Source organism: Rhinatrema bivittatum, chromosome 5, assembly GCF_901001135.1.
Source record: "Rhinatrema bivittatum chromosome 5, aRhiBiv1.1, whole genome shotgun sequence".
NCBI classification, from domain to species: Eukaryota; Metazoa; Chordata; class Amphibia; order Gymnophiona; family Rhinatrematidae; genus Rhinatrema; species Rhinatrema bivittatum.
In genome coordinates this window covers 375,071,115-375,088,981 of record NC_042619.1, presented here as the reverse complement: position 1 = coordinate 375,088,981, position 17,867 = coordinate 375,071,115, and positions in this window count along the sequence as shown.

The following is a 17,867-nucleotide window of genomic DNA, read 5'->3' as shown; positions in this document are numbered from 1 at the left end:
GTGTCCCATATGTCAGAAAATAAATAGGAGAATTTTGAGGAAAAACAGCCCCAGGGGGGAGGGATCCAGGCCTAAGGCCTTTTCAAAGTATACACATAGACTTTACTGAAATGCCCCATCCAAGAAACTCAAATTCCTTTTAGTAATAGTCGACCATCTCACCGGATGGGTTGATGCCTTCCCTATGATATCTGCCATGGCTAAGGGGGTTATGAAAGTGCTCTTGGAACAAATCATCCTACGATATGGACTGGTTGAACACATTGACTCAGATCAGGGGAGTCATTTCACCTCCAAAGTCCTACAAGGGGTAATGGAGGGACTGGGGCTCAATAGACACTTTCATACTCCCTGGCAACCATAATCTTCTGGGAAAGTGGAAAGGATGAATCAGACTCGGAAACAACAAATTTCTAAAATTATGTTAGAAACTAAAATGCCCAGGACCAAGTGCTTACCCCTGGCATTGTTACGGGTAAGGACTCACCCCAGGAAGGATTTGGGAATATCCCCCTATAAGATGGTTTGGATTACCCTATTTGGGAGGGCCTGGGGAAATACCAGTATTTAAAACAAAGGATCTGTTTCTAAAGAATTATATACTGGCACTACCTTCTTCTTTATCTCACTTAAGGGAAAAGGGGCTATTGGCCCAGACCCCTCCACTGGACTTTGGGGTACACCGGTTCCAGCCTGGAGACTGGGTGTTGGTAAAGGTGTGGAAGGAGTCTAAGTTATAGCCAAAGTGGGAAGGACCATTTCAAATCCTTCTGACCACAGAAACAGTGGTGCGGACAAATGAGAAAGGGTGGACTATCACTCCCCGAATCAAGGGACCCGTGCAGCTGCTGGCAGACCCTTCCCAATGGAAATTGACAAACACAGACAATCCACTTAAGATAAGAATTACTAGAAAAGACTAAGAACTTTGCATGAACAGTTATACTTCGTATTCTCTTTTGGGCTGGGATCCCGGCCCTTATGATAACCCTAGTTGGGATCCAGTAACTAGATTTAATGTACTGTGTGAACCATTGCTAGATACATGGACTACGGGACCAGGGATATTTGTCATGTGGGAGGGGAACTTTTGGGGAATAAGGGTAATAAAAATTGAACAATTAGACCTAACACTGGGGAATTGGTAACGTTTTGGTATACCACATATAAAGACTTAGGAGGTAGAAGGTACCCATGATATTTCTTAAGGAAAAGGAGGAACAGAGTCCTCGAATACTTTGAATGAATTTGAGTAGGCAAACTTTGGCTCTCACCTTTGGGGCCATAAGTCGGCATTTTCCTTGAGAAATTTGCTTAAGAACTGAAGGTTTATGTAGACAGAGGAATTAGAAATTGGGATATTAATACCATTGCTTGTGATTGCATTAATTTTCTTTTGCTGGGTATATAGAAAAGATTGTGTGAGGACAAGAAAGAACATGGGGAGGTATATAGAGGGGACAGTTATGTACGCCTTAACCTGTAGCAACGGTAATGAAGACACCTCACACAGGATTCATGGTGAAGCGTCTCCTCCAGGCTTTTGGGAAGGCTGCTCTTTTATTGTAAATGATCTCATAGCATTTGATATGATACATACGTCACATATTTTCCTGCTACAATATTTCCACATAAATGTTTATGCTGACCTTTTACTACGTAGGCGCAAGTGGGCAGTAGGTGCAAGCGGTCAGTCTGCAGGCAGGGAGGGGGGAGGTCATTAGCTGGTCATTTGTACTAACCTATCTAGGTGTGAAACACCACATAAATGCAAGTAGGTCATGAGCTATTCTGGGGCTGCAGAAGCTTGCACTACAAGTTTCCTGCTGACTTCCTGTTAGCTGGAGGCTGTTCATATGCTGCGGTCAGAGTATGACATTTTCTTTACACCAAGCGTAGGCCTAAGGAGAAAACAGTCAGATGTGGCAATGGAGTCTCTCTTCCCATGACGTGGTTTTCCAGCAGCCTGGAAAGCCAAACTCCTATCCCACATTTCGTCTTTTTCTTTTTTCTTTTTAATTTAATTGTAAGCAACATACAGAACATCTCTTTATCCAGGCCGAGATTGAGGTTTTAGAATGGATATGAGATGGGGTATGCACTGAACGCACCAAGCCAAACAAGGAAGCCTTTTATCAGGAATGCAACAGGAAGGAGTCGTGTGATACTACCGATACTAGGAAGCCAGGACTATAGCCAGTCCCAGGGGGATGCCGGTGTTCTTATCTGAGGGTGGCGCTTCTGCAATCATGGTCTCTATCTGCTCTATGGTATGTGTGAGATTTGCTTTATAATCTGATATATATATATATACAGAAATGAGAATAGTCTTTCTGAGACTTGGAGCCAGAAGATATTGTGAAATTGTGCATGTGTTCAGTGATGGTTTAAGGAAGGAGTATTTTCTAGACATGATGTGGTGCAGAATGAATGTTTGATTGCAATATGGGTATTTTCCTACCCTGTGCCCTGTGATACTGTAATTATTATATTCCAACAAAAACAGCATTCATTTGTACCCTACTATCCAAATACATTACTGTGTAATTGACTGGTGAATTTATAAAAGACCCTTCTGTAAGTCCATGGGTAATTAGTCCATCTTGATAGGTTAAAAGACTGCATGCATCAATAGTCCTTCTCTGGAATGGCTGGCATGTGTATGCAAAACCCAGCAATCTGTTTGGTTCAATAGTTGTGATAAAGTCTGTGCATTGGTAATGTACATATTGGATTGTCAATAGTTCTTGTTCAGACATCGCTATGGCAGGAGAGATGAAGCTAAATATGAGTATACAGAACACAATTGTTATTGAGTTGGCATTCAGGCAAGAAAAGGCAGCTAATAAGAAGTTCTCTGGAGTTTTCTCAAAGCCTTGCTGTTCCAGGAGTTGTGCAGAGTGGTGGGATAGGGCTTTGATCTATCTCCAGGTCATCAGGGGCTGCTTTTTGCGGGGAGTCTGGTCTCTAACCGTCTGTGGATTGTGGAGGCTCAGGGAGAAGTTTGGGATCGGGTTTAGTGGATCCGGACGCCTTTCCATCTTTCCACGGCTTCATACAATGGATTGGCACCCAAATTGGACCTGTGGGAGAAAGCACAGTAGCATGCCCGGGAACGGGACCATGCCAGACAGTATTAGGTAATACAGAACTGACGGTTGTGGGTGACTAACTTTAGTCCCATAATGATTATCCGCGGCTGTGGTCCGATTTGAATTTGATATATTTAGATGATTTAAAGTGTTTTAGGGGGAAGACCAATGGCAAAGTCCAATGGCATAGCATTTCCCGCTTTCTGTTTGTTTGTGTTTATGCTCCAGGAAGAGAAGAAGCAACAGTACAAACATACTGGCTATCAGAAATAATGTTTAAATCAGCATTGATAAAAATTGCAAAGGTAGAATGACTGCAGCTAGTTCTGCTTTTTGCGCTGACTGCTGCAGCAAGATTAATAAAATTTAATGATGTCATAGTCAATCTTACAGCAAGGTGTATCAATTTTTCATTCATCAAGGCTTAAATTGTGATATGTGTTTCTTGTAGCGTCGGGAACCTAATATAGGAAAAAACTGAAATTCAGATTAATTAATGACATTTCATTAAGGCTATAATTCTACTATTACTAATCTTATATAATGTTTTTCCACTTTATGAGTATTAAAACAATGAAGCAACAACGTGTCATATCAAGATGTATCAGAAATAAATTTAGATCAAAAATCAAAAGGATGTGTAAGAAATGTTTGAAAAAATTGTTAAAAGAAGCTGCAAAGTAAAGCGTTCATCTTCACATGTCTCATGACAGGAAGACTGTCAATCTGGAAAATATTAAATTCTGGCACACAGCAAAAAATTATTAAGGTAATGATTAAAGTGAAATTGTTACATTTTTAACCTTGGAGAATCAATTCTATTATACCATTTAATAAAATCAATTTGGATTTGCAAGAAAAGACTTGGGAGGGATTGCTTTAGATGTAGCAACCTCTATTAGTAAAAAATAAAGGTTCAGAATTCTGAATAAAATTTAGAAAAAGAAAATAAAACTGAAGTTTCCTGAAATAAAACTAGTATTCAAAGAGTTATTAAGATAACAAAAAAACAATATGGTATATCTGGTAGTAACATTTGGTAGAATAACACAGTGCCTCCTAGTGGATACACTATCATCACTTTATAGATGTCAACCTAGAATAAATTCAATCCATAAGATTCTGAGCTGAAGTGTAATGTGCAATACTAAGTAATGAGAAGAATTAGAACTTAAACATCAAACAGTTAATTAACAAATGAGTAGAGCTTAAATATGCTCCGTTTAAACAAAAGTAACTTTTTTTTTTCTTTTTTCCGTTCGCCGCACAAGTCACTGACAAAAATACTTCTATAAGCAGTGCTGTGCCTGTCACCACAAACCTTTACTTCCGCTCAGCACTGATCGTAAATTTTAACACTAGGAAATGTCTTTGTCAGTAACCTCAATTCAGTATTAAAAAAGTCTGAAAGCATTAAAAAGTTTTTGTTTTGAAGCCTGAGGGAAAATAGATTTGGATCAGCAGAAGACCTGATCTGTCTCGCGCCCCGTTTGAAAGCTTCAGCGCACAGTTAAAGAAATGTATCAGAGATATACAAATACAGAATTAGAGAGATAAACTGCAGTACTAAGTTCAGTTTTTTTCTTTTCAAAAGTTCTCCCTCCCCCACATGAGTTAAACAACAGAAAGACAGTGTGTTTCTCAAGAGAAAAATAAACAGAGGAAAGAGAACTCTATTCAATGAATCAATAGCCAGATGCTATCCTAATCTACTTTGTCCTAACAAAATACTAATTCTGTGCACTATTAATGTAATCAATAGCTATGAAATATAAGGTTCAGAGTCACTAGGTCATTTTAAATTTGGTCTAATTTAACTTTGTGAAAAGGAAAACATTTCACATGAAATTTACAGTGTCTTGGCCAAATTTCAACACAGTTGTAACATACATTGAATCTTTTTTGATGTGTGAGGGGCCCCTTTCATTCCCTGTAGGGAAATGTGTTTTAAATATGTATGTTTTGTTTATTCTGGTTTCCAACAGAGCATTGTACTGTCTTATTAAATCATTTCTCTCACGTTGGAACCATTCTTGCTTATAATGTTGCTGCAATATTAGGAATGCCTGGCCCAAGGTCATATATGCTAATTTCTTGGAAGACCTGGGAGCATTTTTACTGCGTACGGCACTCCGGGCAGTATTCAATTCAATTGCTGTCAGGGATACCTCCAGAGGACAAACTCTTTTTTGTGGGCTTAAGGCAAGCGTCCATCCATGAAATGAATCAACCCAAATGGTGACATAAAAAAATGAACGTTCTAATTTGGCAACTTGTGCTGCTGGAGGACCAGCGACAGCTGAAGGTACAGTGACTTTTTCAACTTCCTCACTACTCTCTGTGCTTTCCTCATCATTCTCATGGAAAATAGGCATGGATTGGAGGCAAGGGTTAGGTGACAGGTTAGGAGGTTCAGGAATCAGTGACAATTCAGGAAGGTTAGGAGGCAGTGACAGCTCAGGATACAGGGAATTTATGGGTGGTGAAAGAGCTTTAGGGTAAGGCGGAGAGAGACTAGCTTCTCTGATTTCAGTGTCTTTAGTTTCCTGAGGTTTTTTCTCTGAGGTGAACGCAGAGGAAACCACGGGAGTCCTTTCTGTAATGAGAAAGACTTGAAGTCCTTCTAATAATTCTTCTCCTGTAAGAGTTTCTTTGCAAATTGGACCACACTGGCCAGGTTGTGGTTCAATTGTGCCTAGGGCCTGTTTTTCTGAATCAGACTGAGAGGTCTGAATGGACTGCGTCATGGGTTCTGGCATGGGAAGCTGAGGATACAGCGAAGTTGCTGTTCCTGAGGGATTTTGCAAATCTGGTGAGGGATGAGTGTGTGTACTAGGTGTGCTGATGGACAGTCTGTCTGTTTCTAAGGACGCATGAACTAAAAGTGGTGGCTTGAGAGTTTTAGTCCTGATGTGTTCTAGAGCCTCTGTACATTTTTTCCAGAGCAATAACTGCTTTATGGGAGCTCGTGGATATGTATGCAGACTATTACCTATCTGGATCCAGTCTTCTACATTCAGAGTTCCTGATTCGGGGTACCAAGGACAACGACAAGAAGAAAATTATTCCTTACCTGCTAATTTTCGTTCCTGTAGTACCATGGATCAGTCCAGACGGTGGGTTATGTCCCCCGTCCAGCAGATGGAGTCAGATCAGAGCTCGAGAGTGCCACCTCATACAGCAGCGCACCCTCTGCTGGAGCTCAGTATCATGAATAACAAAGCCCAAAAACGAGCAAGAAAAACAAGAACAATTTGGATCAAACAAACTGACGTAAGTAAACATCAAGAACAAGAACATGCACGACCCAGAACTAGGTCGGAACAGTCAAAACTATGAGGAGCTGTACCAATCTCCTTAGTAAGAAGACAGAAAAGAGACAGCTACAGATACAAGGCCGAGCAGAGGCTCCCAGTCCCAAAGTGGTGGGCGTCTGGACTGATCCATGGTACTACAGGAACGAAAATTAGCAGGGAAGGAATAATTTTCTTTTCCCTGTACGTACCAGGATCAGTCCAGACGGTGGGATGTACCAAAGCTTCCTTAAACCGGGTGGGCCCCTGAGAGCCCTGCTCAGATAACCTGATCGCCAAAGTGCTCAGAAGCCGAAGGCGGCAGGTGTAGCCGATAATGCCTAGCGAAGGTATGCAGTGACTTCCACGTCGCCGCCCGGCAGATCTCCTGTGGAGAGACCGCACGAGACTCCGCCCAAGACGCAGCTTGAGAGCGTGTAGAATGAGCTCTGACGCCCCTAGGCGGATCCCGACCGGACCCAATGTAAGACGCTGAAATGGCATCCTTGATCCAGCGGGCGATGGTCGTCTTTGACGCGGCGGAGCCCTTTTTAGGTCCTGACCAGAGCACAAACAGGTGATCGGAAACCCGGAAGTCATTGGTAACCTCTAGGTAGTGGAGGAGCACCCGCTTGACGTCCAAATGACGAAGAGACTTCGAATCCGCGGGAGAGAACGCCGGGAGCTCCACCGTCTAATTCATGTGGAAGGAAGAAACCACCTTCGGAAGGAAAGATGGTACCGTACGAAGCGAGATCCCCGCTTCCGAAATGCGTAGGTAAGGTTCCCTGCAGGAGAGCGCCTGCAGTTCCGAAATGCGGCGGGCAGAGCAGATCGCCACCAGAAAAACGGTCTTCATAGTGAGGTCCTTCAGTGAAGCGCCATGTAGAGGCTCGAAAGGCACGCCCGCCAGTACTCGAAGAACCAGGTTGAGACTCCACGATGGACAGGGATCCCTGACCGGTGGCCGTAAATGTCGGACCCCCTTCAGGAAACGTGCGATATCCGGTTGGAGAGGCAGAGAGACTGTTGTCTGTACCAGGACATTCAGAGCCGTGACTTGCACTCGGAGAGAATTATATGCCAGTCCCTTATCCAGCCCGTCCTGCAAGAATTGAAGGATCAGTGGGACCGTCGCCTCTGTGGGCCGGGCTCCATGGTCGACACACCAAGACTCGAAAACCTTCCATACGCGAACGTAGGCCACGGAAGTGGAAGGCTTGCGTGCCCTGAGCATCGTGGAGATTAACGCCTCTGGATAGCCTCTGCGGCGGAGGCGGCGCCGTTCAAAAGCCAGGCCGCAAGACAAAAGAGTGCCGCCTGCTCGAAAAATACCGGTCCCTGTTGCAGGAGCCGGGGAAGATGACTCAGACGGATCGGCCCGTCCACCGACATGTGCAGCAGATCTGCAAACCACGGCCGACGCGGCCACTCCGGCGCCACGAGAATCACGGGGCCGCTGTGATTCTCTATTCTGCGAAGTATTTACCCCACCAAGGGCCAGGGAGGAAAAACATAGAGCAGCTGACCTTCTGGCCACGGCAGAGCGAGAGCATCCACCCCCTCTGCCCCCCGCTCCCTTCTGCGACTGAAGAAGCGCGGGGCCTTGGCGTTGAGCGCGGTCGCCATCAAGTCCAGTCGAGGGGTTCCCCAGCGACGAACCAGGAGAGCCATCGCCTCGTTGGAGAGAGACCACTCGCCGGGGTCCAGCCTTTGCCGACTCAGGTAATCTGCCTGAATGTTGTCCACGCCGGCAATGTGAGAGGCCGCGAGCCGAACCAGGTGAAGTTCCGCCCATGCCATCAGGGGCGTGGTTTCGGCTGAAACCTGAGCGCTCCTCGTTCCTCCTTGACGATTGATGTAAGCCACAGTAGTCGCGTTGTCCGAGAGAATCCGTACCTCCCTGTTCCGAAGCAGGGGGAGGAAACGTTGCAGCGCGAGGCGCACTGCCCTGGTCTCCAGACGATTGATCGGCCACCTCGCCTCCACCAGAGACCATGTCCCCTGTATGGCGCTGCGCTCGCAGACGGCGCCCCACCCCACGAGGCTGGCGTCGGTGGTCACCACCACCCAAGATGGAACTTCTAGAGAGACGCCGCGAGCCAGGTGAGCCGGGACCAGCCACCACTCTAGGCTGTCGCGAGCCGACTGAGGGAGAGGCAGAATCACCTGATACTCCTGTGACACCGGTTTCCAACGAGAGAGCAGGGACGCCTGCAGCGGGCGTAGGTGTGCAAATGCCCAGGGAACCATGTCTATGGTGGATGCCATCACTCCCAGAAGCTGTAGATAATTCCAAGCGGTGGGTTCCGTCAAAGACGCGAAGTGCCTGATGTGCTCCCTCAAGGAGAGGGCCTTGTCCGCTCGTAGGAAAACCATGCCCTGTTGAGTGTCGAAGGTCGCTCCCAGAAAATCCAAGCGCTGAGAGGGAACTAGGGAACTCTTGGTCAGATTCACCACCCAGCCTAGAGAGCGAAGCATCTCCAAAACCCTGGTCACCGAAGCCTGTCCATGCGAGAAGGACTTTGCCCGCACCAGCCAGTCGTCCAGGTAGGGATGTACTAAGATCCCCTCCCGTCGGAGGGCCGCCGCCACCACCACCATGATCTTGGTGAAAGTTCGTGGGGGCCGTCGCGAGTCCAAAAGGCAGAGCCCGGAATTGAAAATGCTGATCCAGAACTTTGAAGCGGAGATATCGTCTGTGGTCCGGACGTATAGGGATGTGTAGATACGCCTCTGTCAGATCCAGAGAAGCCAGGAACTCCCCCTGGTGGACTGCTGCAATTACCGACCGCAACGTCTCCATGCGGAACCGACTGACCCGTAGTGAGCGGTTTACTTCCTTTAAGTCCAGGATGGGTCTGAACGAGTCGTCCTTTTTGGGAACTACGAAGTAGATGGAATAATGGCCCGAGCCCACCTCGGCAGAGGGAACGGGAACAATAACCTCGATGTCCTGAAGCCGGTCCAACGTCTGTTGAACCGCCATCCGCTTGAGGTCGGAGCCGCAAGGAGAGAAGACGAACCTGTCTCTTGGCGGACGGACAAACTCCAAGGCGTAACCGTGTTGTATGGTGTCCAGCACCCACTGGTCTGAAGTTATCCGTACCCACTCCTCGAAGAATGCCGTGAGTCTGCCCCCGATGGGCGGACTGGAGGAGTGGGTCGCTCTGGCATCATTGGGAAGGCTTGGTGGAGGTATTTCCCTGTCCCGAGGCCTCTCTCGCGGGACGCCGCCCGCGAAAGGAACGGGACCAAGGCTGCGATCTACTGGGAGCTGCGCGAGAACCAGGCTGTCGGTACGACCTGTAACGCCGCTGTGCTCTAGCCCTGGTTCTAGTGGAAGCAAACGCCCGGTAAGGACGCTGCCTGTCTTCAGGTAGACGATGTACCGAGTTCTCCCCCAGCGACTTGATGATTTCATCGAGATCATTGCCGAAGAGAAACTTCCCCCGAAAAGGCATAGAACCCAGGCTAGACTTGGACGAGGCGTCCGCAGACCAATTCCGCAGCCACAGGAGCCTCCGTGCTGCCACCACAGAAACCATGGACCGAGCCAGTACACGGAACAGGTCATACAGGGCATCAGCCCCGTAAGCAATGGCAGACTCCAGGCTGTCGGCCTGGGCGGCTTCCTCCGGAGGTAACTGCCGGGACGTTAAGAGATGTTGAACCCACAGGAGACTGGCCCTCTGAGTCAAAGAACTGCACATGACGGCCCGCATTCCCAAGGCCGAAACTTCAAAAACCCTCTTAAGGAACGTCTCCAGCTTGCTGTCCCGCCCGTGACGGGGATCGTGGTCCGTTTCGTCACCGCTGAGACCGCCGAATCCACTTTAGGGAATCGAATGAAATCCAAAAAATCCTCCGGCAAGGGATAAAGTTTTTCCATGGCACGGGTGACCTTCAAAGCCGCCTCAGGGACGTCCCATTCCCCAGTGAGAAGCTGTAGAAAAGACTCATGCACTGGGAAAGCCTTCGCTCTAGGCTGGAGGGCAGCCAGAACTGGATCCCCTTTTTTTGATGAGGTCGCAATCGCCGGGGTCACTGGTGCCGGGGGATCTGGTGGCGGATCCAGATCTAGCTCCTGCAGGGTCTGCTGAAGGAGGTCCTCCAGCTCCTCTTTGTGGAAAATGCGCAGGGCGCGAGGATCGTCGCCCTCCGCCTGTCCCTCCGGGTGTGCAGGGTCCGGAAGATCCAAGGGGTCAACCCCCGACGTGGAAGCCGCTCCCACCAACCGTGGCTGAGATGGCAAGGCAGAGGTCCCTGGAACTGCCCCAGCCGGGGTGAGGGACCCGGGAGGAGGGACTGCGAGCTTAGGAAGTTTTGGTGCAGGAGGACCTGCTGGGACACCTCCCGGAGCTGCCAGGCCCTGTAAATAAGCTGTGTGCATCTTGAGAATAAAGTCCGGAGAGAAAAAGGGCAGCCCGGGAGGAGCAGCAGCAGCCGGATCCCCTGGGGGTGGATGAGCGAGTCGACCTTCCTCGGGACAACTATGCAGGCGAGGGGGCCCCATAACAGCCCCTTTCTCCTCCGGCGAATTTCCTGCGCTCAGATCCTGTTCCAAAATGGCCGCCTTTCCCACCATCGGCAAGGAAGTGGCTGGCCCTCGCTGCCCGGGCTGCGGGGAGGATGGTGTCGGGAGCGAGACCGAGGTGTGCGCTTCACCTTCCCCCTCGGGGAGGCATCGAGGACACACACCCTCCCGCGAAAAACGAGACCCCGGGTCGCCGCAGGTCTCGCAACGGGAGAATCGTGGCATGGTTCTCCTCCGGCAGCGCCGCTGAAAAACAAATGCCGCGGGGGGGGGGGGCCAAAACGAAGCGCACCGCGGGGGGGCCTAAAGGCCTTCACAACCCGCCCAACGAGTCCTCAAGCGCCGGCGGGAAACCCCCTTCTGCCGGCGCGCCCAGGCCCGCGAGAAAGTCTGCCGGGCCGCGGGACCGTCAAAGGAAATAGCTGAAAATAAAACTTGTACAAAGAATAAAACTTACCCCCCCAGCGAACCCTCAAGGGACGGAGAGGTAAATACAGAAGGAGACAGAGCAGAGAAAAGCACGCCTCCTCAGAAATTAAAATTAAATTTTTTTTTTATTTATTTTTTTTTGTACAACTGGATCCAAATTGTTAATATAAATAAAACATGACAGGAAGAACTGAGCAAAGAGAGAAAATAACCAAAAAACCTGTCACACTGGGGAAGCACTGATTTCCCCAACTCGCATCTGCTGGAGTCAGAAAGATACTGAGCTCCAGCAGAGGGTGCGCTGCTATATGAGGTGCCACTCTCGAGCTCTGATCTGACTCCATCTGCTGGACGGGGGACATAACCCACCGTCTGGACTGATCCTGGTACGTACAGGGAACTATCTCTTTCATCAATTTTTCCATGTCCCCCAATTTGATATGTACCCTTTCTCCCTTGGTGACTAAATAATGATTCTTCACTAATATTTTCAATTCTTCCGCATGACTTCTATGCTGAATTGAAATGCTACCTCCCATACTCACGAATGTTTGGGAACAAACTCGCTGAATAAATACTTACGACGGGTCTGTTGTTGAGAGCAAACTCGCTGAGAAAAAAATACTTACGTTTGTGGGAGCGAGTTTTGCTGTTTTACGATGCGCATCTAGGCTTTCTGTCCAGCCGGATGAGCAGGGAGTTGTCACGTCTCGGGTCACTCCTTGGATCAAGACTTAAATCACGTCGGGCTCACCAGATGTAGCAACGGTAATGAAGACACCTCACACAGGATTCATGGTGAAGCGTCTCCTCCAGGCTTTTGGGAAGGCTGCTCTTTTATTGTAAATGATCTCATAGCATTTGATATGATACATACGTCACATATTTTCCTGCTACAATATTTCCACATAAATGTTTATGCTGACCTTTTACTACGTAGGCGCAAGTGGGCAGTAGGTGCAAGCGGTCAGTCTGCAGGCAGGGAGGGGGGAGGTCATTAGCTGGTCATTTGTACTAACCTATCTAGGTGTGAAACACCACATAAATGCAAGTAGGTCATGAGCTATTCTGGGGCTGCAGAAGCTTGCACTACATGTTTCCTGCTGACTTCCTGTTAGCTGGAGGCTGTTCATATGCTGCGGTCAGAGTATGACATTTTCTTTACACCAAGCGTAGGCCTAAGGAGAAAACAGTCAGATGTGGCAATGGAGTCTCTCTTCCCATGATGTGGTTTTCCAGCAGCCTGGAAAGCCAAACTCCTATCCCACATTAACCCAACATGGAGAATGTAAAGAATAGGATACCCCTTAAAGGTATTATGATAGGGATGATGATAGTAGCTGGATGGCCAGGGGTGGAATCTGGGGTTAGCAGTGGTTACGCAAGAGTCCCTGGCCAAGGCGGCTCCCGGTATTGGACAGATGAGTATGGGGGCTCTATAACGTTTACAATAAATTTGAGTGCAAAAGACCAGCCCTATACAGCTGTTTTCGATGTGTGCCAATTGATAGACTGTGGAAATGCTCAGTCTCAATGGTCATATGCAAGGAGGGACAAGTATATATGCTATAATATATATTGCCCCACCTGGGAGTAAGTGGAATGGATAACAGAAGCAAAGGGATAGGTAGCATCTGCTGGACACAGAGACAGAGAACTGAGACAGTTAATTTCCATAGTTAAAGGCACAATCAATCCACAATGTTTTGACAAGGAATGTAATCGAATTTATTTGACAGTCACCGGGGCAAAGACAAAAAGAGGGGAATTACACACCAAGAGATTTGGGATAGGATTATCAGTAAATGGGAAGGACCCATTAGCCTGCTGCTTCCAGATATTAATTGAAGAAACCCCACAACTTAATACTAGTTCCACAGTAATGCCTGGAATTCAACCATTCAGACCCCCATTAAATGTCCCCAAGGTAGTGAGAGTAGTAACCATAAAAGACCTAAGCCAGACTATTGAGGTAGAAACAGGATATGGGGAGGTAAATGCCTGGGTGGAATGGATAAAATATACAGTGAAAACCCTGAACAAGAGCAACTGTTATGCTTGTGCTTCTGAGAGACCTACAGCACAGATAGTGCCATTTCCTTTTGGTTGGAACAACAATCCAGAAGGACTGACTGTATCAAGATGAAATGGCTTGGAACGTCAACTGTAAGTCTCTGGCCCTCCAATTCCTGGTCCTGAAGCCACATAAGGGCAGCAGGTACCTCCAGTATTCTCCCCAAGTACTTGGAACCACACTGCCTGCCTCTCACGGCAGGGGTTAGGGTTCAATCAGCAAGTGGGAGAATTGGATACCTGTACTGCAACCTGGAATGTGACAGGATTGATGGAGGTAGGAAATTAACTATATCGCTTAGGAAACAGTGCTCAGGAGACCAACTCAGTGAACACTTGGCCAAGGAACTTGAGCACCTAGACCTATCCGATATAAACTCAGCAACTTCATCATGGACCAACATCACTAAAAAGGTTGCAGATCAAATTTGCCCCATGACAACTAAATCTATCAATCCAAACAAAGACAACAGGAGACCCTGGTTCACACTGGAGCTAAAAAATCATAAACACGAGTTGAGATGCAAGGAACAAAATTGGCGAAAAAACCCATCTTCAACCACCCTCCTCATCTACAAATCATGCCTTAACTCATACAGAAACAACATCAACACAACAAAGAGAATATTCTTCTCCAAAAAAATCCACCACCTCATTTTTGATTCAAGAGCTCTTTTCTCCTATGTATCAACCCTCACAAAACCCCCGGCACCTACCATTCCAGACGGTCAAGCACTCAATAAAGCGAACGAACTGGCAGACTTCTTCGACAACAAAATCACCTCACTCCTAGCCCCCCTCAAGGGACCATCTACACATCCAAAACACGTAATCAACCTCACCCCCCAATCTTCGCAATCACCCGCTCAACAAACACCACACTCAACCGCTCAACAACCACCACTCCCAACAGATCAACAACCATCGCACCCAAATGTCAAACAACCCAACACTTCACTAACAGTGCTCAACACTTTTGAGCTCACATCCACTCTAGAAATAGAGAATATTCTCAAGAAGATAAAACCATCCTCCCATCCATCAGACCATATTCCATCCAACAAACTGAGTCTGATCACCAACACCATAGCCAAACCTTTAGCAGACATTATTAACTGCTCCTTCAACCAAGGACATGTCCCGAACCAACTCAAGTTAGCCATGCTCAAGCCGCTCCTCAAAAAACCCAACTTACCCACCTCAGACCCAGCTAACTTTAGACCCATAGCAAACCTCCCTTTGATTGCCAAAGTTATGGAGAAAGTTGTAAACAAACAACTTACAGAATATCTTGACGAAAACAATATCCTCACCTCAAACCAATTTGGCTTTTGTAAGACTATGAATACCGAATCATTATTAACATCATTATCAGACACTATCATTTTCAACCTAGAAAAGGGCCAACCTTGCCTCCTCGCTCTCCTGGATCTCTCATCAGCGTTTGATACCGTTAACCACTCATGCCTCTTGCAACGCCTAATAGACATCGGCATTACAGGAGTAGCTTTTAACTGGTTCAAATCGTTTTTGGAGAACAGATCATACAAGGTCAAGATAAATAACAAAGAGTCCCACACCATCGAATCCAAAAGGGGGGTACCACAAGGATCATCCCTCTCCCCGACTCTTTTCAATATTTATCTGCTCCCACTCTGTCAACTTCTCACTAACCTTAAGCTAAGACATTACCTATACGCGGATGATATTCAAATCCTCATCCCTATAGAAGATTCCCTACACAAAGCCATATCATACTGGAATAAATGTCTGTCAGCTATCAACAATCTACTCACCAGCCTCAACTTGGTTCTAAACAAAAACAAAACTGAAATCCTCATTATAGCACCGGAAAACTATACCCCCTCCCCACATTCTAACACTAACCAACATCCGGACACCGCAGGGCTCTCCACCACGCAACAAGTTAGAGACCTGGGAGTCATCTTAGACAGCAGACTCAGTCTCAACAAATTCGTCAACAACACAACAAAAGAATGTTTCTTTAAACTTCAAACATTAAAGAAACTCAAACCTCTCCTCCTATACAGAGACTTCCGCATGGTTTTACAAGCCATCATACTCCCAAAGCTGGATTACTGTAACTCTCTCCTCCTAGGCCTACCAGCATGCACCATCAAACCACTTCAGATGGTCCTGAACGCCTCTGCAAGAATTCTATCAAATGCCAAAAAAAGAGATCATATCACCCCAATTCTCCACCATCTCCACTGGCTTCCGATAAAATACAGGATCCAGTTCAAGTCTTTAATGATGATACATAAGGCCTTACACAACATCGCACCTCTCAACCTAACATTTCAAATTCAATTACACACATCCGTGAAACCAACCAGAAGCGCCTATCAGAACAGACTAATCACACAACCGGCGAAATCCGTTCTGAGGAAACGTGCATTATCCACAGCGGGCCCTTCACTTTGGAACTCGCTCCCTCCAGACCTTCGTTTGGAACCATGCCACTCTACATTTAAAAAGAAACTTAAGACTTGGCTGTTCAAACAAGCTTTCCCCTAGAGCCAAGAACACGAAGAAAAGTCTTTTCAAGCCCACAACGATTTATTCAGATCTAGTATTTTCTTCCTTTTTTCAATCAGAAATTTACACATGCTGACTTCATACATACTACATACATATACTCATATTGACTTCATATTTTCCATGTTATTCATTGATTTATTAACTGCATGTTTATTAACGGTTAAATATCATACACTATTTGCTTACTTCGATTAATTTGTTCAATGTAAAAACTTGCTTACTTAGTTTTGTTCAATGTAAAAACTTCTTTTTTATTCTGTTCTATGTAAACCGCTATATGTAGCGATAGTTACTGTTCTTTGTGAACCGGGGTGATATGTATATTATACAGGAACCTCCAGTATATAAATTATTTAAATAAATAAATAAATAAATAAATTACTCGAATTTGTGAGTAGCAGGAGCAGACTTATGGAGGTACTGCAGAGGAAGAGTAATAAGACCACTAATTGGACTGGCATTTGTGCAGTAGTACAACTGGCAATTCCATTCACCCTGGCATTTAAAAGGGAGAAAATAGAGCACAAAAGAATAAAAAGGGATATTCAAGGGACATCCTTTGACGAAAGGATATATTTAGACTCCACAGGAGTACCAAGAAGAGTCCCCAATGAATTCAAAGCCCGGAATCAGATAGCAGCAGGGTTTGAATCCGCCCTCTTCTGATGGGCCATAATCAATAAGAATGTAAATTGGATAAATTACATATATTATAATCAGCAGCGATTTATTAATTACACATGGGATGCTCTAAAGGGAATTGCAAAACAATTAAGATGCCAACAGTAGAATGGCCTGGGAAAATGGGATGGTCTTAGATATGATGTTAGCTGAGAAGGGTGGAGTATGTGTAATGCTAGGGAGGAATGCTGCACTTATATACCCAATAACACTTCCCCAGAAGGCCCGATTACAAAGGCTTTACAGGGTCTCACTACCCTAGCAGAGGAACTGGCAGAAAACTATAGGGTCAAAACGTCACTCATGCCCACGGCTGCTCTGCGGACAGGGCCTCACCTCTGCGACCCAGTCTGCCACTGAGCTGCGTTGCCTCCTTCTTCGTGGCCGTTGCTGCACTGCTGCCTCCTGAGTGGCTGGAGCTGCACAGATGCTACCTTCGGGGAAATCCCCTCACAGGGATTCCCCTCTCTTCTGCGGCCCTAGGTCCGCCACTGGAGCCTCTCAGTTGCAGGGGAATTCCCTGCCGGGATTCCCCTCTTTGCGGCCTGAGTGCCGCCGCCAGAGTCTCCTCCTCGCAGCAGGGAGCCACCAGTGTCTTCTCCTCTTTGGGACCGTTGTCAGGCCCAGCGCAGCGCCTCTTCAGCGGCAGGAGCCCCCCAAGGCTCCCACTTACCTTTTCCAGCGTTGCTGCAGGCCTTGGCTCTTCCCCCTGTGCCCCAGGGCTCCCTGTAGGGGCTGGCCGCGCGGCTCTTCTTTCTATTTAAAGGTACAGCACAGGAAGTTCATCTTCAGCCCTCCCAGATGACGTCTTCAGCGCTCTTCCTGCTCCTGCCCTATAAAAAGGTGCAGCTTCATTCCTTCAGGGCCTTCGGATGGATTCACACCATCTTCCTTGGATCAACACCCTCCAGAGTCCATCTTCGGAGTTCCAGCTTCCATCCTCTAAGTTCCACTGTTCCAACGTGAATATCTTCGAGCTCCTGTCCAGAAGACTTTGTCTTCAAGTCTTCTCTCTTCGTGATGTCTTCTTCGTGATGTCTTCGCCCAACGTAGTCTTCCCTGTCGTTAACCTTCATGGTATGTTCCAGTCTCAGGCTTCCTTTCCATAAGCCTCGGGATCCCTTGTCTATTCGTAGATGTCCCTGACACTTCGATGTCCTGACGTTCTGAAGTCTGCCTGTTCTGAGTCCCAGATGTTCC